The 25,376-nt window shown below is 40.3% G+C and overlaps 1 long non-coding RNA gene across 1 annotated transcript in view; it reads left to right on the top strand.

Moving 5' to 3' along the window:
• LOC131828112 (uncharacterized) overlaps window positions 1–25,376 on the top strand; it is an 81,595-nt gene that overhangs the window by 2,154 nt on the left and 54,065 nt on the right. The gene's annotated exons all lie outside the window — the stretch shown is intronic.

Below are 25,376 nucleotides of genomic sequence, written 5' to 3'. Positions count from 1 at the left end.
ATGTGACTTTGTTGTCAGAACACGGATGAGGTTTCAGCCTCCATTCTTCCCTCAGCTCCAGGCTTTTGTTCAGTGCGCTAACCATGCAACAGTACTTAATAGCTTTGGAAAGTCTTCAAAGGGAGTAGGAGAAATGTTCAGTATTAAGGGACAAGTGGATATGAAGAAAGGGATAGAGTTTTATTTTGCTCACAGGCTTTCCCAGTGAATGTGCACAGTACAGAGGGCACTCCTGTTAATGTTAATTTTGACTCAACCGAGAAAATATTTGCCTCCTGCTCTTTTTTGGGGGGTGTGTGCATGTGTGAGTGCTATTTATTTATTTATTATTTTCAAATGAAGGAAATCCTTGCTATTAATTCCAGGCATGTATTTATTGCCTTTTCTATTTGGTGCTGTGTCTGTCAAGTTTTCACTTCCCTGGAATTTTAACTCCCATCAGCCCTCCCCACTCCACTCTCCCGTCTGTAACACAAATGCTTTTTAAAATTTTTGCTAGTTTAATTAGTGCATGAATTCGTTTTGATTGATGAATTGATGTGGCTTATTGGCATGAAGATTTTCCTTCCCTCCCAGCACTGTATGTAATAGAAACGGGCTTGTGTGGGGGTGACACCTGCTTTGATGCTGCAGACACTCTGTTTGATGCGGAGAGGCCAGCCTTTCAGCTGTGATTCTCCAGTCTCTGGGGAGATATTTTTTTCATAGCTCTTGGTGGAGTGGGGGAAAGCTGGTGTTGAGTAGGAGGAGAGAGTGGTGTGGAAAGTGATGGCTGAGAAACAACATAGCTAAGAATTTAATGTTTATATTTTATTGGACTGATTTTGAAATAGTCATTGTTCACACCCTGGACCCAAGAGGAAAGGAGACCTTGACTTTCTGCCATCAGTAGTACGGCATTGTGAATTAGTGCAGCGAGCTGAAAATTTCCAACGCCTCTTGCCAAAGAATTAAGCTGAAATTAGCACACAGTTGGTAACAATTTGATTTCTGGTCTCACTTTAATCAGTGAGGATTAATGGTTAAAAATTTTATTTCTAATCTCGCTTTAGCCTGACTAACAAAAGCTGTCACTTTCATGAAAACTGCTAAATGAAGAGGGATTTATAAGCTCTCTGAGAGAATAAAAGCTAAAGTGCTAAGGCCCACTTTTCAGACCATAAAATTTTCAAATTCCCCCAATAGTCCCTCACATACTGCTAGAAGAGCTGACTGCTGCTGGGCTCAGTAATGTTTATTGCCGGACCAAGGTGGTGGAAGAACTTGAGTGCATTCTTAATGACTTCAAAACTCCAGATGAAATGTAGTGATCTTCCTGGGGAAGATGAATATTACAGAGCAAAGTAGGAAGTAGGAATTTGGTTGTGAATAGAACATTCCTCAGAGTATTTCATATTTTCATATTTATATATATATATATATATAATATAAACATCCCTTTTCCTTTTTCCTATTCTCACCTGAGTTAGACCTTCCTGTTACCTCCCTTGCCATTTGAGTTCATGGCAAAGTCGTACAACTGGTGGAGTCTGTCCCCACTCTACTGAGATTTTCGCTGAGTTTCCTTTGAACAGTTAGTTTCTCGTTGACTCTTACCTCATCAGATCTTCCCTGCAGACCCTTGCCCAGACTTTACCTTGTCTCATAACCCCACTTTCCGCCAAAACCAAATGTTATAAATCTTTATGCACTTATTTCTTACTTTTTCATTTTGAGTGTCTTGAGGGTAGAGTCTGGGCCCTCACTTACCATTTGTGTCATTGTGCCACACAGTGTCTTATATGCTGAAGGCGTGCCCAAGTCAGAGTTCCAGGTGCAATGCTGGGATGCTAGGGAGGGAATTTCTGCCTCACATGAGTAGGGGGCCCAGATGGTCTTCAGAATCCCTTCTACTCCCTAGTTGGCCTATATTAAAGCCTTACCAGAAGGAATAACTGGCTTCCTCATTCCTTTTCTCTAGTTTGATAAAAAATAAAAATGAGGGGGTGCCTGGGTGGCTCAGTGGGTTAAGCCTCTGCCTTCAGCTCGGATCATGAACTCAGGGTCCTGGGATCAAGCTCCGCATCGGGTTCTCTGCTCTGTGGGGAGCCTGCTTCCCCCTCTCTCTCTGCCTCTCTGCCTGCTTGTGATTTCTCTCTCTGTCAAATAAATAAATAAAATCTTAAAAAAATAAAAATAAATAAAAACGAGCCTTTTTTCCAAGGTTTAATTATCTTCTGATAAATACAATCTTCAATGACTGGGCTGCTCCCAAAGATTATACTGCAGAACGAATACCTCTTTAGATAATGGGCTGGGCAGTGAGAATGAATTCTCCAACATGAAGATCCAAGAACCATCAGCTCTCATAACTCTTTGTTTTCCCAGTTATATTCTTTCTCTCTTATCAACATGAGGCCAGTATTAATTACTTTGGAAGACTACCTCTATCTCTAATGAATTAACAAACATCTGAGAACTTAAGTGGTGTCAGCAAACTTTGAAACACCATGGTCCTGGCTCATGGTGGCCGTAATCTTTCTAATGAGACTTCTGCTGACTGGGGTGCTAGTCCACATTGTCAGGCAGTACTAGTCAGGGTAGCCCACAGAGCTGCCCTCACAGCTTTCCCTCACCCACCTCCGGCTAGCCATGGGGCACCCAGCGAACTCTTGATGTCTTTACCTATGTCCACTACTTGGTCAACCTGCAGGACTGGGGCACTTATCATACCCTCTGTTTCCCATCCTGCTCTGAGAGAACCCTTCTGTCCTCCAGACTGGGCCACATCTACCCTTTCTAACCCTTGGGGTCCTTCCCCATCTTGGACAGTCTAACTCATTTTCTCTATAATCCTTAGGCAAGGAAACTTTCCCTATTTTTTCTTAATTCTTACAGCAGAGAAAGACACAACCATAATAACTTGTAGTGGATGAGGAGAGATTGGGTAGATTAGTGACACCCTTCATTTCTCTTGAAATAAATCTCTATCTATCTATCTGTCTATCTATCTATCTATCTATCCACCTATCTACCATCTCTCTCCAGGTCTACATCTCCATGTCTATCTTAGGTTGATTCATTATTGAACTCCAACTTCCTGTTTGAAAAACACTGTTCTAGTCCCCCTCCTTCAATGGTACCATATATGTGTTGCCTGGGTTTGCATGTGATTGTATGCAGCAGAAAGTTGACTACGGTGGCTTAGTACCAAACAGGGGTTTATCTTCCTCATGTAATAAAAATTCCCAGAATAGGCAGTTTAGGGCTGGTGCAGTTGCTCCATGTCATCACTCATGTTCTCTCTTCCTATGCTTTGTGTGCTCCTTTCATCTATATGATTTAAAGTTGGCCGCTTTCAGGCAGGAAGAAGCAAGTCAAGCAAATCCTTTCTCTTCATGAAGCTTTGTCTTTTGACTTAGGAATAGGAGTCTTTCCCAGGGATCTTTCTTGTATCTGTGATCAGAACCATGAACCCTTATTATATGGGAAGCTGAGTAGATATGTTAATTTTCCAGCCCTTCCAGTGGAGGGCAGAGAAAACTGAGGGAGAAGTTAAAAATGGAGTGGGTACTGAGTGAGCCATTCTATAGCACCTGTCAAAATGCATGACTTGCTTTACATTATTTAGAAAAAGAAGAAAAGAAAAATAATTTGTGTCAGTGTGTGACTATGACTAAAGAGACAAATGCCTACCCAAAGATTATAGGTGGTGTCATCTTTAAATCACATGATGTCAGTGAAGATTGGTAGCAGAAGCTGTCATAGCCAAGGCACAGATAGTTGGCAGGGGGTCCTTCCAGGAAGATGGCTCTGGTCAGAACCACTGTTTACAAAGGCAGGAGCCCCAGGAAAGCTCTAAGCTGTGCTGCGTCTTGCGTATTGCACTGGGCCTCATGGTGGGGGAATAGATAGTGGAGGCACCTGTGGGAGGACATCCATCACAAAGGCCCCATGCCCAAGGCTGCATACTGGAATCACTTGGGAAACTGTCTGGAAAACAAACAAACAAACAAAAAAAAACCCACAGACTCCTGGAACCCATCCCCAGAGATTCTGATTTTCTGATTTAATTGACTGAGGATATGGGCAGGGTATCAGGATATTAAGGTATTAAGATTCAGAGGCCTAGCCGGGATTGAAGCTCACTCTGTTATGTTGTTCTGAAACACAGTACCCATCTTCTGGTGCTCTCCCAGTCAGATCCTGGCCCGATGCCACAGCAAACAGTGCAGGACAAACCTGCTGCAGGGACTCTGATTGCTTCTGCTGTAGCCATGCTTTTGGGCGGCAGCCTATATCCTCTTCAGGAGATGCCACAGGGAAAATGCTTCCGGGTCTTAGTTTCAGGAAAGGGGATTCTACTGAACATTTGGTTTGTTTTTGTCTTGTTGACATGCTGAATCTTATAAATGACTCTGTTTCCCTCTTTATTTTGGCTCCAAAGAGGCTTGGGAGCAACTCTGTATTACCATATGGTATACATTCCTCTCTGTTAATATCACTCTTGGAGTTAGTATTTTCTCATCTAAAAATTTTATTTAGGCTTCCTCAAGTTTTAAGAATAGTTTCCTATTCTCTTTCTTTAAGCAGCCTCCAATCTTTGGTAGAATGAGGCAGAGGATTAAAAGAAATAAAATAAAAATCCAAAGAAAGAAAGAAAGAAAAAAGCCTAAATCCCTCACCACCACCCAATCCAAGCAAAACCCCTTTCTTGTTTCCACTTGCAGTTTTTCCAACATTTGAATGTTTAAATTTTTATGTCTTTTTCTCTTCAAAGTTATGCTTAAAATGTATTTTTATCTGGTTTCTTCTGTATAAAACTGTTCTCCGTTGGAACTTGGGTGGTAGTATCCCAAAGAGTAATTTATTCCTGGGTCTCCACCCTCAACGAATGGCCTTAATTCTTCGTGGGCGTACTTTGCTTTTGGAATTTAAAGAGTAAAATTTAGGGACTTCCGACACTCTATGTGCACTAGCAGAGCCATCAGTAGGTAGTGTAGTGGGTGTTGTTAGATAATGGCCATATTTGTATTTGTGCCTCCCATTGTTTCCTCCTGGGTTTGTTGTTCAAGGGGTGGTTTTGAATGAAAAGGAAAACAGCTGCTCCAGCAGTTCATGATGAAACAGAGAACCAGAAAGACGTCCTGATTTCACAAAAACAGCACTTAAGCTTTGATTTTCAATGTTGTCCAGTATCAGTTACTTGTTTACCAGACATGCTTTAGATAGCTACAACCCATTTGTAAGTCACTTATTTTGTACATTATGGCCTCATGTCTGGCAAAGTGTTTCCAAGTTGCCTATTATCATAAAAGTTAAGAACTTTGACAGAGATATTAGGAATCATAATGATACAATATTTATGAAGCAAACTACCAGGTATTATCTAGCGATGAAAAAATAGCTAGTAAGCATTTTCAAAATAAGTTTGCTATTAGTCAGCCATTGTTAACTCCTGTAGAGTTAGAAACAAATCAGATGTCCAGGATTAATTTCTAAGCCCTCACTATGCATCTTTGGGGAGCCCACTTGACCTTTCTGGATTCCAGAGCCCAAGGAGGACAGTTAAAAGGACATGGGTATTTTAATGTTCAACTAAGAAGGCAGAGTATTGAACTCATTGTTTAGTATTCTGAAATAAAAAGGATAATTAAGAACAGATGCCAGATTCTTCTGCTGTTGACTTAGGTGCCAATAGGAATATGGCCCCGAGGGGCGTAGCCTTCCTCCAGCAGACCACAGGATCCCTTGCATCTCTTACTTCTTGTTAAAGGTTTTGGCAAGTAAGAAAGGACAGATCTGGATAGAAAGAAGGCATTCTATCTTTTTCCTTCCCTACTTTCTAGCCTCTTAGCTACCATTATCTATATGCATTTTGGGGAGGGAGGGGTACTAGGGATGGAAAATTTGGTTTCTGTGCTTCCAACTCTTCTTCTTCTTTTCAATCACAGAAGACTCTGGAAGATAGAAATTTGCAATAGTAAATGTTGGCCTTCAAGGTATGAAATCATGCTGTGAAAATTGTAGAAGTCTCCAAACTACAACATTGACCATGGCCCTTGTGTAAATTAGATTCCTCGCTTTCAGGCAGGGACTGTTTCTTGCAGAGTTTTACCCACTCCTGTCGTCATCTCTGGTAAGCAGCAATATTTGTTCCAAGTACTGCTGCTTCCCATTGCCTGAGAGTTCTGTCAAGAGGAAAAACAATAATTGTTACACTGAAGTTATTGTATTTTTGTGACACTAGCAAAATGACTTCCCTTATAATCAAAACTAAGAAGGGAAAGAGACCTTTTACAATCTGAGATCCTATCCAGCTCCAAATAAAATTTTTCAGTTGCAATGTGATGTCTCAGTAGTAATTTGGTACCAAAATCTTTTTGAGATTTTTCCATTGCATTTTTTTTCCCACTGTCTACCAAGGGAATGTAGAGAAATTTCAACTCAAGCAAAAGAACTCTGCTCAGCCTCCATCCTCTTGCCTCTTGCCTTGCCCAGTCCTACAGGTTTCTGGGTTTTATATATTAAAAAACCCAGGAGCTTAGAGTTTCCAGTGAGGTTGCCTCTCTTCCTCCTTCCTGGTGGGTTAGTTCTGTCTCAGGGCAGAGCTAGTTGCTCTGCTAGTCCCCGAGACCTGTCCCAGTCTCTGGGCAACCCAAGCCTACTTTTGGACACATGGAACCAGCAGGGTGCAAGGCAGCCACTCATCTTCCCTGGTTTTCTAAGGAAACATGCTCTGTACTATATGAGGCTTGAAGAGCTGCAGGGTGTGGGTTGGTTACTAAAGAGAAGAAAACGACACCACTCTCTGAAGCAGTCAGATGATTTCTCGCATGCAGGTATTTTTACAGGATTCTGCCTGGATATCTCTGATGGTATGAGAATAGCAACAACCAATGGGCACATCATGAAACCCACGGTCCTTCTGGATTTAGCTTGAATACCTTGGGGATTTTTAGGTATGAAGAAATGTGCTTTCTATGGCAGACAATGCTCCAGCCACCTGTGTGGCTGGAGCATCTGAAGCTATTTCCCATTCACCATGGCATAGTAGTTGTGAATGTGGGCTTGGAGCCAGGTGTGGTAAATGTGAATCCTGGAACTGGGAGGTGGGGTCAAACTATGTTTGGGAGAGAGGAGCAGCTCCCCAAAGAAAAATGGAGGTGACCCAGAGAAGGCGTATCAGCAGTTCCGGAGTAGGTCAGACCAGCTCTCCCCCATTATAGTGCTGTAAACTTGAGCACGTTATAGAGCCTCTAGGCATGTTAGCCACTATAGGGTTAATAGTACCTTTTGGTGTGTGTTCTTGAAAATACATGTAAAAATGTATTTGAAGTACTTAGGACATAGCAGGCTCTCAATGAAAGGGAATGGAAAAAAATTAGATGTGGCATATCTTTCTCTCTCTCTTCATAGTCAACATTTTTTAAGGTTCTTTGGACTTGGTTTCTTCCTTTCCCTCACTCCTGAACTGAGTTCTCCTGAACTCAATGTAAAAACCCCTTCCAGTTACAGCTTTGAATCTGGCCAAAGAATAAAACTATTTTATGTATGTGCTTATTGTTGTGGTTATGATTATTATTAATTTGCCATCAAAAGAAAGTGCATCCTTAATGAGTTCGTCTGCATCCCATCTCTGCATTTCCAAATCAAAGCCCAGAAACACACGACGAACGCAGCTTGCTGGGAAAGCAGCCTTTGAGTTTTGTTCGTGTAACTCATGCAAAAAAATGTTCTCCACGATCTGCCTCCCTAATAATTCTTGAGGGTTGAACTTATGTTCAGATGGTTACATCTGGTTCTATAGTTAACAAATAGGTCAGAAGGAAAAGGAGGAGTGAAAAAAACCATCCAGGCCCCCATCCCTCGTTTTTTTCTCAGTGTGAAGTCATTTGCTTTGCTTTCTATCTTGTACCAAGTCCTCAGAAGTACAGCCAGGCAGATGGTGAGGTTATAGCTTGGGCAAGATGTGTTCTAATGTTATCAGCTTTAAAGGAGCACATGGAGCAGAGAGGAAAGATGGTTTGTGGTATTTTTGTTTATTAAATTTGATGGTTGGATTATGACATTTATATTTATTAAACGTACAGAATCTCATCCATCACTGTTGACAGTCAGAACATGTCCTCTGCGGTTGGCATAGCTGTCTTTTCCTGCAAAGAGATCTAACATTCATTCTTATTTGGGAGACTCGGAAGAGGTGGAGAAAAAGAAGACCCGCCCTTCAGTGCCACCACCCCGGGGAAATGGGAGTATGAGATAAGTGTTATTGCATTTGATTCTGTCATGTTAAGACGCATTTTCCTTGTTTGGGTTGTGAGCCAGTTTGATGGTGCTGTGGAGGAAAGCCTTAGTGGCACGGGAGCAGCACAGCCAGTGAACCCAAGGCAGGAAAAATACATAGAAAGAGGCCTCTCAGCTTTGCCCCATTAAAACCCTGGCATCAGCACTGGTTGAAAAAAATGTCATGAGGGCTTTGTCTAGTGGCTAGAGCATGTTAGCAGCCAGGCACATCTTCATTCCACTCTGGTTTTTATGACCTACCAGATGTGGGCTTCTTGGATATTTTATTAGAGCACCAGGTGAGCTGATGAAAGGACAGCACTCTGCCTGCCTTCCAAATGACTCCCGGTTCACTTGAGTTTTGTTTACGTGTGGGAGGAGACAGGAGCTGGCAAGGCTTAGAAACAAGAAGGCACTGTCACCCACACAGTGCCTCAGTAGGTCTGAAGGGGAAGGACATGGTATGCTTACTTAAGGCTTACAGATCCTTTCCAGAGTATTACTTAAAGATGTTTTTACAGCCAGTGTGCAAATGAATGAGACACATGGGTTCAATCTCTTCAGCCACATATGATTCCCAAAATAAAAGGTTCATTTAGGTTTGAGCAATCCCAGTACATTTGGAAACCAGTTAACCCAACATGCCTGCACAGCCTGGAAATCTTTGAATTAGAAGTTTTTAAGGTATTTGCCTGGAGAAGAGATTAAGTCCTTTGACTTTCTCCCATCCCAGCCTCCCTTTCAGGGCTACTGCTGGGTTCTCACTCCAATTGATAGTGTCCTAAGTGACTTTTTCTAGTGCAGTCCCACATGCAGTTGCTGTGTCTAAGGAAGATTTCAAGCTGTAGCAAGCACTTATTTAGGCTTCACACAGATTTTGACTGTCAGGTATCTCCCTTCTCTTAGGTTGACTTAGGACCTGGGAAATAGTTTACAAGAGTACCATATACTAATCTCACTCTTTTTTAAATCAGGAAAATAACTGTTAATAAGCATTAATAAGTCACTAATAGAGCATCTTTCGGGTATAGCTCTCGCCTATGCATTATGGGGGCTATTCAACAACAGTAAATGGCAGTTTATCTCTCGAGAGTTTAAACAAAACATACTAAAAGCCAGACCTCTACAAAGAGGCATAATTTCCTGCTAGATTTTGTGTGTGTGTGTATCTGATTACATAAATGGATTGTAAACATTTCCAGGGGTGGGAAAGAGTGCAGGTCCTGGGTGTTAACAAGGCAGAGGTCATGAGTGCACTCCCCACATGGACCACTTGGCTCTGCTCCATCCCACTGCCACAGAGGGCCCCTCGGAGTGGGAGCTGCAATTCCTCTGACTACTCTGAAGTTCACATGAGTGAAGCCAGGGCTCACGTATGGAAGGGGGTGGCTACCCTAAGCTTTTCTGTCTCTTTCTTGAATGAAAGCAATGCCATGCAAGACATAATTTTAACTGCACACACGGTATAATTCTCATCTGCTGCTTGGATGAGTGGAGTGAATATTTGTGAGCACGTACTATCTGTAAGGGTATATACACACACATATATATATATATATTTTAAAGATTTTATTTATTTATTTGACACAGAGAGAGAGGAGCGAGCACAAGCAGAGGGAGCAGCAGGCAGATGGAGAGGGAGAAGCAGTCTCCCCACGAGCAGGAAGCCTGATTATGGGATCGATCCCAGGACCCTGGGATCATGACCTGAGCCTAACCAACTGAGCCACTCAGGCGTCCCCACACATATCTCACATATATGTATATATGCATATACATATATTTTTTCTCATTTGATTCTCACAACAACTCTCTGAAGTAAGGATTTAGCATTGCCATGCAACTGTTAAAAAATCTAAAGATCAGAGCATGGTATATAATAGGTGCTCCATAAATCTGTGTTGGATGAACACATGAGTGAAACTCAGATTAAAAATCTTGCTTTTGTTTATGGCCGTAAAGTAGGCCTCAAGGTGTTATAGTAGGATTGTGACCCAGTTCATATGGCTCCAAAGTTTGCTTTTGCTTTGGCGGTGCGCAAGAGAGACAGCACCATTAGGTCACCACACTGCTCAGGAAACAGAAAATCACGTCTAGAAGATGTCTCCATCCCTCCACCTGAGTGTTTTGCAGATGCAAACACATGTTAAAGATGCTGGAACTCCCAGCAATTCCTTCTTCTGTTGGAACCCTAGTAAGGAACAGTGCTTGGAGCTGCTCCTTTCCTGGGAAAGACTTGCAGCAATGCCAGGTGAGGGGCCAGGAGGTCCTGAGGGTGTGGTGGCCGAGGTAAGCATTGTGGACCCAGGAGCAGTCCTGAAATCTTTGATCTGTGTTTGGCTCTGCTAGTCACTAGACTCCTGACAAGCAAATTTCAGGGTTCCGTAGGTTGAAACACATCAATTCCACACTTGGGAGGGAGCTGTTATTTTATTGCCCCAATTAACTGCTTTATTTGTTTATAAATTCTTCCCTTTTCTGTTTTATGATGCAGTTGTGGTGTGTTTAATGGAACTGCAAGATTAAGACTGGCAAGATGACTGCATGTTATGTTTCCAAAACTAATAAATGGTTTGAATCCAGAATGTTTGTGGCCCTTTCCAAAAATATTTGGTTTCTCTAAAAAGCAACAGCTGTTGGGGAATGGATGGAAGTTTTTACTGTAGTGTGTATAGCATTTTATTTAATGCTTTCATTCCTTTGGGGAATTTGCTTGCCTGATAGCAGATGAAACAACAGGGACTTAGCGAAATATAAAAATTTGTGATGTTAAAAATCAGCAAGTTGGATGTTAAATTCAAAAGTCACACATGAAAACCAAGAGTCTCTTTCTAAAAATACTTCTTGCTGAGTGGAAATTTTTGCTTCTGTGAGAATAGGTATAAATTTAAAAATTCACTTTCCACTAATATTTCTATTGTGTGTTTACAAAACACACATATACTTAAAATTTGAGTTTTACTGCAGTTCTACTAAATAGCTAGGGACAATGGTTTTCCTTGTTATAAGTGATACAAGTGAGGCCTCCAAGGAAGATGAGACTTGCCTGAAGTCAGGCAGCTCACCATCAGTGTAACCAGAGTTAATATAGAACTTTGCAATGACTTGCTAGTGCTCTTTGTCATATTCAGTTGCCTATCAAGTAGTACCATGATCAAGTGGATGATATTTGGGCAATGGGATCTGGCCAAAATATCATTGCTCCTACAAGGATGCTGTTGCCACAGCTGCAAACCCATCACTCACCTCCCTCCCTCATCCCAGTGGTGGAAGTATCAAATGGCAAAGTGTGGTCACATACTGAAGCCTGACTACAGGGAGTGGAGCCAAAAGAGCTCTCTATGCCTGAGCTGCCCGCAGGATACAGGCCCTGTGTCTTACTAATGCAACACTTATGGCATGGTCATACAAGAGAGAAGGTTAGATGTGGGATGGAGCCAAATGGAGTGATAGTGCACCTGCCCAAGAGGGCAAGTACAGAGCAAATTGAACAGGGCAGACCAAAATAATGATAGAGGTTTTTCCCCTTTGTCCCTCCCTCCCTTCTTCTTCCCCTTTATTAATTCTCCCCAAAGGATCCACCGAAAGGACTGCAGAAGAAAAATACAGGAAAGAGTTTTCCAATTTCAGTGAACCAAAGGATCATTGGGGAATTTAATGAACATGGAAAACCCCAAGGCCACAGCCCTGAGATTCCGATTTCAGAAATGTTTTTAACACTTGTCAAAAGTAAAAGTAATCCCCCTAAACTAAAACAGCTTGGATATCCTAGAATGTCCATCCCATTGCTTTTTAAAGACAAACACAGCAAGCTGATGTCCTAAAGGCAATCACTCCTGATTTTGGCAGCTGCTAAAATTCTAAATCTGGAATAGGGCTCAGCAATCAGAGTTTTTAACATGGCCCTAGGCAATTCTGACCCAGGTGGTCTACAGACTTCATTTTGAGAACCCCAACCTAATGAGTCAGAAGGTTCACATGGGGTAACTCTGCTTAGGTGATAGCCAGACAAATCATAGTCAAGTTCAGCTCTAACCTCTGCTTCTGTGCTCTATTAAATGGGCTTAATCTCACCCTAGACTGGTAAGCTTTGCCTCCACTCGCTGCTTCCTAGCTTCTGCAGGGCAGCGATTCCTGACATCGACACCATCCGATGATGCGACCCCTGCCTTGGGCTCCAGCAGTTTTGGCGCTCAGCAGTGCACAGGGAATTGACAGATTCACTGTGCTCCAGTGGAGACAACTGGACCCAAAGGGAAGAAATTTAGTGTTTTGAGTTTTATGTGTGAAGCCTGCCACTCTACCATGGGAGGGGTTGAAGGATTGGTGAGAAAAAAGAAAGAAGAGCAAGATAGTGTAATTGTATCTTTCCTTACTTTATGATTTATATAGGGCTTTCTGTCCTCCAAAAAGCATCCAGAAAAAAAATGAATGTGTGATAAAATGTCCTGGGTGAAAACAGGAGAGGAAGAGAGATTGAGAGAGAGATTGAGACAGATGGAGGGCAGAAGAGAAGTGGATGAAACCGTAAGAGGCAAGAAAACATGCCTGGGTTTCCTCAGCATGGTGGGTCTTCTCATGAGGTTCCCCATGACAGGGGAGGTCACGGTAATGCCCTCCAACTCCCCAAATAGGAAAATTGTAATATCAGATAATGGTAGATTGTCAAATGTACAGGGGATCCCCTGAGTTGTTTATGAAGTCTGAGTCTAGAACTGTTTGTTTTGTAACAGTTTAAAATGCTGCAAAATTTTTGTTATCACAGAAAATAAGCACCAACAGCTACCATATACAGATGACCTATGCTCCCACCCTCTGTGCCTAATTCACTTGACATGGTATGCCTTCCAACATTGTTTCTTTAAAAATTTTTTTTAGCTTTTCTGGCATGAGTTAGGGAGGAGTGGGCTAGAGAACCAGGCCCTGTGCCCATCTTCTGGGCTTGACCAGCAACTTACAGTGTGACTTTGGAAGACTCACTCAACCTCTTTGGGTTTCAGTTTCCTCATCTGTAAAAAGAAGTGGTTGAAATAATAATCTCCACACTCCTCCTACGTCTAACACTCTAGATTCCCCTACTATATTCAGGGTACTTTTGGAAGAACTTGCTACCCTCTCCATGAAAGACAGAATAAAAGGCCACTATTCTGAGCAAGTAAGAGCTTTTATGAGGAGATTTTTTTCTAACAGTAAGTGTACTAATGGGTTTGCTCTCTGTATTAGTTTGCTGGAGCTGCATAACAAAATACCACAGACTAGGTGGTTTAAACGAAAGAAATTTATTTTCTTACAATTTTGGAGGCTAGGAGTCTGGGATCAAAGTGTTAGTGGGATGGGTTTTTTCTGACACCTCTCTCCTTGGCTTGTAAATGTCTTCTTCTTTATCTTCACCTGGTCGTCCCTTTCATTGTGACTGTTCTAATCTCCCTTTCATGTAAGAATACTAGTCAGATTAGATTAGATTAGGTTAGATTAGGGCCCACCCTTAATTGACTTTTTTTTGGAAGATTTTATTTATTTGTCAGAGAGAGTGAGCACAGGCAGACAGAGTGGCGGCAGAGGCAGAGGGAGAAGTAGGCTCCCTGCTGAGCAAGGAGCCTGATCTGGGACTTGATCCCAGGATGCTGGGATCATGACCTGAGCTGAAGGCAGCCGCTTAACCAACTGAGCCACCCAGGCGTCCCAACTTAATTGACTTTTTAAAGATCATATCTCTAAATACAGTCACATTCCAGATACTCAGGTTGGTAGTTAAGCATATGAATTTGAGGGGAACACAGTTCAGCCCGTAACAGTCTCCACTCTGGGGTATCTTGGGGAGTATGGAGAACATTGTATTCCTTGGCTGACTTGGGCAAAGCCCCAGAGAGATGACCAAAAAGGAGGTTTAGACGAACTCTTGACAATCTAGGAATTTGCGATATTGTATAAAGCTCCTCAGAACCAACACCTCATTACCAGCAACATGAATAAAGAAGGGGCACAAAGAGCAAAGCTGCAGGAAAATAAAAACAGTGAATGATTTGTACTTAGGGAAAGCAAAGATGGAAAAGAACTTTGAGGCATTTTCATTACATCATGAGGGCAGAAGTACTTTATCACACAGCCATTATTGTTTGATCTGTACCTGTAGGTGAACTTTTAGAATAAGAGTCTATATATTTCACATAAATCCGCCTTTAAGCAAACACAAAAGCAGGATCCTGCTGAGGACAAAGGAAAAATTCATGATGCAATTCCATGTATCCTCATGGGTACCCTTTTATGGCTGAGAAGGGAGAAGAAGAATTCCTTTCCAATATCACTGTAAAAGGGTACTTACAGATTACTCTTTCTGATTATTTGGACAGTAAAAGCAAGTAATGAGTCTCACACCACAGATCTCTGGTTTTTATTGCCCCAGTAATCCATTTGTCTCCTTAGGTATGTTTTCAGCAGAACAGCGTACTGGAAAGAGAATAAAGGTTTACTATGTTCTGGTGCACAGGCCTGCATCTGGGTCATTCCTCCCTATGGCTTCTTGTGGCCAGTGGTCCACTGATGATCAGCATCATCACCAGTGGGAAAAGATGTACATGGTATTCACAGTGAACTTCTCATTAGACTTTTGAGGTCACCTACCCTTATCTGCAGAAAATTATACATCTTCCTCAGGGAACCCTTACCACCCCTCAATGGAAAATATATTTCTTTAATAACTAAAACCCACTATATCTAGCTTTAAACACACACACACACACGCACGTGCGCGCGCACGCACACACACACACACACACACACACACAACACTTTTGGATGGTTATCTTTGACATTTGCTTATTTGTATGTCATTAACTTCTGGAAACCATTTCTTCACCATACTTTCAGCTCATTCTAGTGAGGAGCCGTGGACTTAATATCAGTTTTATATCATTGCTGTAACAAATTACCACAAATTTTAGCAGCTTACAATTTTGTAGGTCCAAAACCAGTCTCACTGTGCTAAAATCAAAGTGACAGTAGGGTTAGGGAAGAATCCTTGCCTTCTCCAGCTTTTAGTGGTGACCGACAATTCTCGGCTCATACTCCTCTTTCTCCTTCTTTGAAGACAGAAAGTCTCTCTCTTTCTGGCTCCTGTTCCCTAATCACATCTGCCTCTGACTCTCTGATTTCCTCTTTTACATTTAAGGAGCCTGGGCCCACCTGGATGATCTAGGATACTTTCCCCATCTCAAGGTCCTTAACGTTAATCATATTTGCGAAGTCCCTTTTGCCATGTGAGGTTACATATTCACAGGTTCTGGGATTTAAGATGTGAATATCCTTGAAAGCCTATTTTTCTGCCTACCACAGTCTCTGACCAGGTTAGCTGTGCATTCTGACCTCTTCATTTTTTAAATCATGGGTAAGAGATGCAGTTTAAAGGCATATTCTTGTTCTTAAACAACACAGAGTGCAATGTTTCTTTCAAATCATGTAGGGGAGGGAGAAGAGCTTACACCTAGAGCCTCACCAGGTGGGGCATGGGGTCTGTCAGGAGATTTTTCCCACCCATACAATCATGAAACCAGTGGCAGTCTCCATGGCACTTTAGTCATGACCCCTGATGTGAACCAAATATATATGCATTTATATATTTATATTTATGTATTTAGACATAGCCTCTCCCGAGCCTCCTGAGCCTCCTGAGTCTGGTCAGTTGTCTCTTGATTCTCATATCATCCAGTCTGCACTCCTCTACCAGAGCACTCACCATGCTTTACTGTGCCTGTTTTCTCATCTGTTGAGCCAAAGAACTAGAGGACAAGAACCCTAAATTTTTTGTTACACTCCCAGTGCCTGGCACAGGCCTGGCACATGAGGAATTTAATAAACATTTGTTGAGTCCATGAAAACTCTACAAAAAAGTTCCTACTCAAAGTATTTCAAGCCCAGCCCTGAGGTAAGTGGGTGGCTTGGCAAACATACTAGAGATAGAATAGAAATCTGAAGACAATTTATTTTCCCAGAGTTTTAACATTGAATTAATTAAATTGTAGAAATTCAGAATTGTTATTGTAATCATCAGGCAGAGAAATTATATAAATATATTCAATAATTAAAATCTCAGCACAATATTAAAACTTAGCAATAGTAAACCAAGGATGCAATGTAGTGTTCAGGAAAGCACTATGATCTAGGACTTTAGAATACTTGAGTTCTGGGTAAGTAAAAGAAGAAGCTGTATGATTTGGAGCAAGTCATTTGCTATCTCTGAAATTCTGTCCTTATTACTAAATGATTCTGTTTGACACTTAAGTGACAGCCAAGTGTCAATGCTATCATGGAAATGCTATCATGGTCTCCTTATTCTAATGTGATATGACTCAGTCTTTCCCCTTAAAGTGTGGAATACAGAATAAGAACCACTGGGGATGTGTAACATGATTTTAGGGATGCTTGAATGAATATTTTTATTTATAACAATTGTTTTTTTTTTAAGTTTTTATTTATTTATTTGACAGACAGAGATCACAAGGAGGCAGAGAGGCAGGCAGAGAGAGAAGGGGAAGCAGGCTCCCTGCTGAGCAGAGAGCCTGATATGGGGCCTGATCCCAGAATCCTGAGATCCTGACCTGAGCCGAAGGCGGAGGCCTTAACCCACTGAGCCACCCAGGTGCCCCTATTTATAACAATTGTTAATTGAAGGGCACCTGGGTGGCTTAGTCAGTTAAACCTCTTGCTCTTGATTCGGCTCAGGTTATGATCCTTAAGGTAGTGAGGTTGAGCTCTCAAGCTCTCCTGCTGGGTTTAGACCTGCTTAAGATTCTCTCTTCCTCTCCCTCTGCCCTCCCCTGCCCTGTACCTACCCCCTCTGCCCCTGGCGCTTCCGCTCACATTCTCTCTCTTTAAAAAAAGTTACCTAAGGAATTCATCTTGCTGAGTAACTTTATTGAATTTATTGGGCCAAACACCATAACATACAATTAAGAAATATCATTGTTTTAATTCCCTTGGTGCCTTCCCACTTGTTCTGTCTGATCTTTGTCCTACTACTGGATGATATTCTAGACCAGTTTCATAACTTTTTAGATTACTTTCAGGTGATTAGTTTTTTCATTGGGAAAACAGTTTCACATTCATGTACTAAAAATTCCAGTCAGATGAAAATCCAAATTTCAATCTCATCCAGTTCAGAGTTTTTATGATCTACCATCTGACCCTTGATCCTGAAGTTCAACAGTAGTAAAAAGGAATGATGTTTTATTTTGTTCTCCTTGATTCATTGATTCCAATTCACAGTGTTGCTCTGACTCTTCCAGAGTCAAGGCCAGGAGGAAGAGGAGGATTTGAGGACAATATAAAGACAGGCTAGTTGGAGCTGTTGTAAGCGTGTGGTCATTGTCTTCCTTATGACAAAGGCCCAAGCTGGCTCCTGCTTGTCATGTTTTTATGAGACTTTTGGAGTTGCTTCCACCACCACTAAAGACCATTCCCTGAAGCTGATGGAATATCTCTCCAACTTTGTATGACACTCCTTTGGCTCCTGTATTTTGGCAGTTTATCCCAGTTGGCCTTTTTCCACTGGGGTTCTCTCATCTCAGGTAGATTTTGGGCAGCTTCCATTCAAGATAGCTCTCACCCGAGTACTTGCTGGGACATTATACACAGGGCACACAGGTGCTCATATACCTTGCTCTGCCTGTCATTTAGAGAAATGCAGTTTGATCTGATTGACCCTCTCTCCTTGTACTGCCGCTTGGGGCAACACCACCTAACCTCTTGCCCTCTGAGTTCTTCAGTTCCTTCAAGTTCCAAGGAAGGCAATTTGGAGTTCTACCAAGAATTCACTAATGGTTTGTAACTCCCCAAAGCTGGCATCCAGCTAGGGGGTAAGAGGCCAGCCTCTATGTGTGACAAGTATTGTCAGTCCCTATGAGGTGGTTTTCTTGAGGCTCTATTTCTTTACTTAAAGGGAGAAGATCCTTAAAGAAAGAAAGGAAGACCCTCATAACACTGTCTACTCCAGTAAGGTATTTCCTGTTGATGAATCACCAACCTTGTTTTGATAGTTCTAAAAAATCAGCTTGGCCACCTAGTGACACCTTGCTTTAGATTGCTAGGGTAGTTCTTACCAGTTTTTGAAACTTTAGCCAAAATTCTGAGGTAGAAGGAAATGTCCTCCTTTGTCTTCTTGGTATGTCTATGTCAAAAGTATATATGAATTATAAAAATATATATGACTTATGCTATGTCTATGTCAAAAGTATATATGGTTTATGATTTAAAAGTATTTATGATATATATGATGTTATAGACATTACTGTTGACAGAATAGATAGAAAAAAATAAGAGGCTTAAAGAAAAACTAAATAAATAATAGCATAAGTGGCTCACAGATATGGCAAAATCCATCATGGTGATATTCTTAGCCATCATGCTAAGCAGTAGAATATAAGGCTGAGACAACAGATTCTCTCTATTTCCAGGTCAACTGTGACAAAAACAATACTTATTCAGGTCTAAAGATCAAAAAAATCCTCTGTAGCTAACCTACTATGGGACATTTCCTTTATCAACTTCATGGTCAGTCCTTCCAAGGTTTCTGAGTAAAAGAGAGAATATGCTAATTTCTAAGAGAGTATTCTATTAGGGTGATAAATTATTATATAGGGTGATATATTATAATATATAATATATATTATATATTTTATATATAAATTATTATAAAATACAGAATAACTGCTAAATAAAGTGGCTGCATACAGAATTATAAAGATCTTTATAAATAATTGAACTAAAAAAAATTGAATTTTTTAAAGATTAGATTTCAATGGTCTGTATCTCTTTTCTTGATTACTTAAGATAGTATAAAACATTATGTTGAAAATATCAAGGAAAGATTTAAAAGCCATTTTTCCATGAAGAAATGGTTTTGTAGGTGAAAGAACACTGAATTTAGAATAAAAGATTCAAACCCTGCAATATATCTACAGATAATATAATCTTGTGGAAATCCCTAGGTCTCCCTGAGCCATGTCTATAGAATCATACCTCAACCATGCTGAAATTGTGCAAGGATCGAGTAAGATAATATGTGAAATAGGTAATAATCTAAAAAGTCCAATATAACACTTCACCAGTCAATAGATGGTAGATACTAATTTAAAAATTTTTCATTTAGATGTAATATACATATAATAAAATGTACCAGTTCTAAGGTATGATTTGTTGTGTTTTGACAAATATATATAATCATATGTCTGACACTACAGTGATGTTATAGAATCCCCAAAACTCTGTGTACCCTGTCGGCATCACTTCTCTCCCATTAAATCTTTGCTTTAATCCTTTGTACAGTATTATATAAATGGGATCATGCAGTGTGTAGTTTTCTGTGTCTGGCTTCTTTCACTTGGCATAATGCTTTTAATGTTCCTTCATAATGTGTGTATCGGTAGTTCCTTTTTATTACTGAATAATATTTCATTATGTGGATACATAATATTTTGTTTGTCCATTGACTAGTTGGTAGGCATTTGGAGTATTTCCAGTTTCTGGCTATTATGAAAGAAGTTAATATAATCATTTGAGTACGAGTCTTTATATAGGTATTTTTTAATTTTTATTGGGTAAATACCTAAAAGTGGGATTGCTGGGTTGTAAAATAAGTGTATGTTTAATCTGATAAGAAATGGCCATGCTGCTTTCTATTTTTTTTAATTTAATTTATTTTTTTTTAGTGTTCCAAGATTCATTGTTTAGGCACCACACCCAGTGCTCCATGCAATATGTGCCCTCCTTAATACCCATCACCAGGCTCACCCAGCCTCCCACCCCCTCCCCTCCAAAACTCTCAGTTTGTTTCTCAGAGTCTATAGTCTCTCATGGTTCGTCTCCCCCTCCAATTTCCAACTTACTTCTCCTTTCCTTCTCTCAAAGACCTCCATGTCATTCCTTATGCTTCACAAGTAAATGAGCCATATGATAATTAACTCTCTCTGCTTGACTTATTTCACTCAGCATAATCTCCAGTCCCGTCCATGTTAATAAAAAATTGGGTATTCATCCTTTCTGATGGAGGCATAATACTCCATTGTATATATGGACCATATCTTCTTTATCCATTCATCTATTGAAGGGCATCTTGGCTCTTTCCACAGTTTGGTGACTGTGACCATTGTTGCTGTGAACATTGGGGTACAGATGGCCCTTTTTTCACTATATCTGTATCTTTGGGGTAAATACCTGGTAGTGCAATTGCAGGGTCATAGGGTAGCTCTATTTTTAATTTCTTAAGGAATCTCCACACTGTTTTCCAAAGTTGCTGCACCAACCTGCATTCCCACCAACAGTGTAAGAGGGTTCCCCTTTCTCCATATCCTCTCCAACACTTGTTATTTACTGTATTGTTGATTTTGGTCATTCTCACTGGTTTAAGGTGATATCTCAATGTGGTTTTGATTTGAATCTCCCTGATGGCTAATGATGAACATTTTTTCAAGTGTCTGCTAGCCTTTCATATGTCTTCTTTGGAGAGTGTCTGTTCATGTCTTCTGCCGATTTTTTGACATGATTATCTGTTTTTTGAATGTTGAGTTTGAAGAGTTCTTTATAGATCTTGTATATCAGCCCTTTGTCTGTAGTATCATTTGCGAATATCTTCTCCCATTCCATGGGCTGCCTCTTTGTTTTGTTGACTGTTTCCTTTGCTGCGCAGAAGTTTTGGTCTTGATGAAGTCCCAAAAGTCCATTTTCACTTTTGTTGCCTTTGGAGACATGTCTTGAGAGAAATTGCTGTGGCTGACCACACAGCTTTCTAAAGTGGCTGTACCATTTTGCATTTCCACTATTCATGTATGAAATTTCTAGTTGTTCAACATATCTTCAGCAATATGTAGTATTGTAGGTCTTTGTAATTTTAGTTAATCTAGTAGCTGTGGAGTGATATCTGTTCTATCTCTTTCTTTAAAAAAGATTTTTATTTATTTATTTATTTCAGAGAAAGAGAGAGAGAGTGAGCACACATGTGGGGGGAGTCAGAGGGAGAGGGAGAGTCCCAAGCAGACTCTATGCACAGAGTCTGCTTGGGACTCTCCCTCTCCCTCTGACTCCCCCCACATGTGCAAAGCCCAGTGGGGCTCAGTCCCACAACCCAGAGGTCAGGACCTGAGCTGAAACCAAGAGTTGTCACCCAGTCAACTGTGCCACCCACACATCTGTTTTTTTTTTCCATGATATGTTTTAATTTACATTTTCCTAAAGATGAATTATGTTCAACAACTTTCATATGATGTTTTGTCATTTATATACTACCACCTCTTCTTCCTCCTTCTTCTTCTTACCCATTTTTAAAATGAGTTATTTTCTTATTTTTGAGATCTAAGAGTTCTTTTATATGTTCTAGACAAACACACCTTATAGAAATGTGCTTGAAATGTTTTCTCCTGAGACACAACAGAGTCTTTTGAAGTGTAAAAGTTTTAGGTGGTTATCCTATAGAAATAGGATGGATTCCTCCCCACCAAATTTGATTTAGGTGTTGAGACCACACCTGGAAGATATGAAAGGATTATTACTCAGTAATGAGATATTCTCTGGAAAGCATGGCAGACTTCTAAGCAGGAGCAAATTGTCTTGAGAGAGCAAGGAAAAGAGACTGGTTTTGTTTGTACTGTGTTTGGGGAATGGAGCTGGAGTGAGGGTTCCTGTGCATAAGAGCCAAGGTTTGCATGTTTTGAACTTCCTTTTGGCAACAAAGGTGGGAGCCCCTGGGCTTTCTTATCAGCTAGCCCAGATGTGGGGCAGAAGGGGAAAGGGGAATGGTTTGAAAGTCAGCAGTCAAAATCAAACATCAAAATGGAGTCAGATTTTTTTTTTTTTTTTTTTTGGAGAGAGAGAGAAAGTTGGCACGCAAGCAGGATGGGTTGGGGTGGGGGTTTATGGAGAATGGCTGGAGGGAAAGAGCAGAGGGAGAGAGAGCAGAAGGGTGAGAATGTTTAGGTTCCACACCCAGCAGCGTGGAGCTGGGTATAGGGCTTCATCTCACAACGGTGAGATCATGACCTGAACCAAAATCAAGAGTCTAATGCTTAACTGATTGAGCCACCCAGGCACCCCTTGACTATTACAGTTTAATTTTTTATGAAGACCAGTTTGGTGTAGTTTTTCTTCTGTGGATGATTTATTTTTGTGTGCCCTAGCTAAGAAACATTTTCCTAATTCAAATTGAAGTTTTTCCCTGTATTTTCTTATAGAAGTTTTATCATTTTAGATATTACAGTTAAGTGATATGTTTTAAGTTAATTTTTGTATATGGTATGAGGTTGGTCCTAGAAATTTTTTTCCCTGTATGATCAATTCTTCCAGGATCTTTTTACTGGAAAAGACTATCCTTTATCCCACTGAATTGGCATCGTGGCACCTTTCTTGAAAATCAACTGGCCATGGATATGGGGATCTATTTCTGGCTCCTGGATTCTGTTTCATTGACCTATATTTCTCTATTCATTCTAATACCACACCATCTTTACTATTATAATTTTATAACAAGTGTTGAAATTGGGTAGCATAATTACTCCAAATTTGTTCTTTTTTCAGAATAATTCAGCTTCCTAGATCTTCATTTGCATTTCCATATAAAGTTTTAAAATCATTTTGCCAATTTCTATTAAAAAACCTGCTGAGATTTGGTTGAAATCACACTTAGTCAATGGGCCAATTTGGGAAGAACTGACTTTTTATCAGTACTGTGTCTTCTAATAGATAAACACAGTTTACCTCTTCATTTATGTGGGTCCCTTTCAAGCATCTCTCAGAATGTGTTATAATCTTCAATATGTAGATTTTACACACACTGTACTAATTTTTTCTCTAAGAGTTTTATATTTTGATGCTATTATAAATAGTATATATTTTAAATTTCAGTTTCCAACTGTGAACTTTTATTTTTAGCCAAGTTGGACAAGGACTGACTGTCCTCTCAACTGGAGCAACTGAAAAGCTGAACGAAATATATAAAATAATATTTCTTAAGCCATGAGACATCAGGCAATGAAAGACAGTGATTTTTGACTGATAGAAAAAAAAAATAAGGAGAGCTCTGTAATTGCCTGGATCATGGCTTGGAGTGTTTCCAGGTTATAGCAGAGGGACAGCAATTCAGACCGAGCCCGGCAATCTTCCTGAGTTGAGAAAGTGGAAGTGAGAGTTTAGGGAGGCTAAGATGGCTAGAGTTTGTAGGTCAGTGCACTGGAAAGAACAGAACAGCACTGAGGGAGTATCCAGAGGTCTGCAGAGAGCCCCTCTAAGTCTACTATTGGTCAGTGCATGCTGTAGAGGAAACTATCAGGGAGCAGGGAAAGAATCACCCAAAAATTTAGAGTCAACAGTGTTAAAAATAGCTTTTGTTCCTACCATTTAGAGTAGAAAAACCCCATATAACTCATAAACCATAGGCCAAATGCTGCACTTGCTCCTACCTAAGAAAGCTTAACAGCAAGACCCAAATGGACCAAAATGTTTCCAAGTAATATAACTGTATTCCAGAACTAAGCACAAAAATATTTGGGAATGAAAAAAAAATCCAGCACTCAAGAAGGTAAAATTCATAGTGTCTGGAATGCAATAAAAATTTACCAGACATCCAAAGGAATAGAAAAAAAATGTGAAATTAGGAGAAAATTTATCCAACTGAAGCTGACCCAGAACTGACCCAGATACTAGAATTAGTGGATAAGGACATCAAAAGTTTCTGTAAGTATTTCATGTGTTCAAGAAACTAGAGGAGCAATGAAAAATGTTAAGTAGTGGCATGAACAGTATAAAATAAAATGCCTAAATTGAACTTCTGGTGATGAAAACAGTGCCTAGGTAGAGAAATTTATTGGGTGGAATTAATGGCAGATTGAACCCAAAGAGGAAAAAAATTGAGTAAATTTGAAGCAATAAAAACTTGAAACTCAGAGATAAAAAAGACTGAAAAATACCTCCTTAAAAAAACCCCAGAGCATCAGTGGTCTAATGAGTCCCAATGTATGTGTTACAGATTTCTTGAAGGAGAAAAGGGGGAATAAAAAAGTATTTGAAGAAATAATGATTGAACAAATTTTCAAATTTGATCAAAATTATAAGTCTACAAATCCAAGAAGTTCCAAGCATTCCAAGCAACATGAATGAAGCTTAAAATAAGGCTGAGTGAAAGAAGCCAAGCCAGAAAGAGTGGACTGTCTATGACTCTCTATATATTTATATAAATCTAGAAAATATATAGACTAATTTATATTAACAGAAAACAGATGCAGGTGGAGAAAAGGCATGGAAGGGTGAAAGGGAGGGATTAAAAGAGTAAATTTTTGAGAATGATGGATACATTCATTTTCTTGACTGTGGTGATGGTTTCACACACACACACACACACACACACACACACACGCATTCATATATGTAAAAAGTTACAAAGTTGTACACTTAATTTTTTTCCAGATTGTATACTTTAAATATAGGCAGTGCATTAAATGTGAATTGTGCCTCACAGACAAAGCTGTTTAAAAGTTCTGATAGTTCGTTGCTGTCAGTATATAGAAATACATTTGAATTTTATATATCTACCTTGTGTCCTGCGAATTTGCTAAACTCACTTGTTCTAGTAATGCTTGTTATTGGTACTGTTATTGTTGCTATTATGGTTAAAATCAACAGCATTAATAAAGAAGTTATTTAATGCATGTGCTAGAGCTTTGAAACTATGAATAAAACTGTACTTTATTAGCTATAATGGAGAAATCAAACTTTTAATTCTCTCAGGTGCCTAAGCAGAGGGAGTTTCTCTGAAGATAATTAAGGCCTGGATATGTTGAGATCCTAATGATCACGTGAGAACAGTAATGTACACAGGACTTTAAATACCCAAGGGCCAGGCTACCATCCTTCTCTAACAATTGTAGGAAATGGACTCAGATCCCTTTTCCTTAGAGCTCGTGTGCCAGCTCCCCTGGTGGGGAAGCCCCTGTATCCTGTCTGTTCAGTATTTGATGCTTGGTGATAATAGGCCTGTGCTCTCCAAGAGCTGGGAACTGCTTAGAACAGAAGTATTTATGGGTTCCCTGGAAATGCCTCCTGCACATAATCTGGACCCCGGCTGGAGAGCTTTG

This window comes from Mustela lutreola, chromosome 3, assembly GCF_030435805.1.
Source record: "Mustela lutreola isolate mMusLut2 chromosome 3, mMusLut2.pri, whole genome shotgun sequence".
Taxonomy (NCBI): domain Eukaryota; kingdom Metazoa; phylum Chordata; class Mammalia; order Carnivora; family Mustelidae; genus Mustela; species Mustela lutreola.
This window is presented reverse-complemented; position numbering and strand designations above follow the sequence as displayed.